The 1594-nt window shown below is 26.7% G+C and overlaps 1 long non-coding RNA gene across 1 annotated transcript; it reads right to left on the bottom strand.

Moving 5' to 3' along the window:
* Window positions 1–367: 367 nt before the first annotated feature.
* LOC109704524 lies at window positions 368–1388 on the bottom strand. The gene is made up of 3 exons (XR_002214421.1): window positions 1317–1388; window positions 651–712; window positions 368–430 (listed from the first exon to the last, which is right to left on the bottom strand). It is a non-coding gene; the product is annotated as an uncharacterized LOC109704524 (long non-coding RNA).
* Window positions 1389–1594: the final 206 nt, after the last annotated feature.

Below are 1594 nucleotides of genomic sequence, written 5' to 3'. Positions count from 1 at the left end.
CGGTGTGCGTGTATAAAATCAGACCGACGTTGTTCTCCTGTTCATAAATTGTTGACTTCGATATCTAAGTTAATAAAGACGGCTTTATGGTCTATCTCTATCACTGGGGGAACCAATACTTTCACAACGTTTCAAATACTAAGTGCCAGGTACACCTTGTGAATTAAAACTAAGTGGCACATACTTCTTTCCAGTAACAAGTTTTGTGAAAGGTTTTCTTATAGCCGTCTTCTGTTAGTATTTACTCTTACCAAAACGATAGATATTTTCTTTCCTACTAGTTGCTATACAGTTTTTTTCACCTTTATTAAATCTGTTATCTAAACAACAAGGAATGTTAGCTCTAAATTAACATTTTATAGTTCNATTAATTTTCTCTTTAATCTGTTCTTCTTGGCCGATTCTATTTGATCCATACTATTGTAACCTACTGAAAAATAGAGTAAAAAATTAGAATAATGTGAGAGACTTCTTATAATAAATTCAAGTTGAATATGAAAAAAGTATTGAAAATGCAAGCTGTATAGATAATTATATATACATGTATATGTATGTATGTATGTATGTATGTATGTATGTATGTATATGTATATGAACATAGATGTAAAGAGATCTTAGGAAGAAGGAAAAGGAAAGCTGAAAATACTTACAAAGATCAATGTTAATCTGATCGAATTCTTTCAGTCTGCTCAAGTGCCTAGTTGTCTGAACCCTTCAATTGAAAAAATGATTGTTTACAAAAGTAATAGCGAAGAAATGAAGAAATACAAAGTGCATAGTATTATAATCAAGAAATTAGAGACGTAATTTTATTTGCAATGATTTTGGAAAAATATTTTAATTTCGAAGTGTAAAACTTAAAATAAATGCTAAATGATTGAACCTCATGCAAATTATGGCATCCGAATATATATAATTAAAGTTAAGATAATATGTAAAGGCTTAATTATAACATAGTACGTCATACTTTATTATAATTTTTGTTTGCTAGACAATAGTTTTTTTTTTTTTTTATATTCGGATGCCATAATTTGCAATGATTTTGGAAAAATATTTTAATTTCGAAGTGTAAAACTTAAAATAAATGCTAAATGATTGAACCTCATGCAAATTATGGCATCCGAATATATATAATTAAAGTTAAGATAATATGTAAAGGCTTAATTATAACATAATACGTCATACTTTATTATAATTTTTGTTTGCTAGACTATAGTTTTTTTTTTTTTTTCAAAGACACTATTTTATATATGCAAAATTATAGCAAACATAAAAAGAGCTTACAAAAAAGGGAAATCAAAGCTGAAAATACTTACGAAGATCAATATCAGTCTGATCAAACTCTTTCAGTCGGCCCAAACGATCATTTTGCTGAAACCCTACAATAAGAAAATAAAATTAATGTTTAAAAAATACCTAAAAATAACATAATATTAAGTAATAATACATCATATTTTATTGTAATTTTGGTTTGGTAGACTACAGTTTTTTTTTATGATTTGTCTTAAATTTGTTTCAACTATTTTTTTTTCTCATCAAAGGCATCATTAAATTATTACTTTCTTGCCAATCTCTATATTACTATAAAAAATGG

Source organism: Ananas comosus, unplaced genomic scaffold, assembly GCF_001540865.1.
Source record: "Ananas comosus cultivar F153 unplaced genomic scaffold, ASM154086v1, whole genome shotgun sequence".
Taxonomy (NCBI): Eukaryota; Viridiplantae; Streptophyta; class Magnoliopsida; order Poales; family Bromeliaceae; genus Ananas; species Ananas comosus.
Note: the sequence above shows the minus strand (reverse complement) of the source record. Positions and strands in the feature narration are given on the sequence as shown.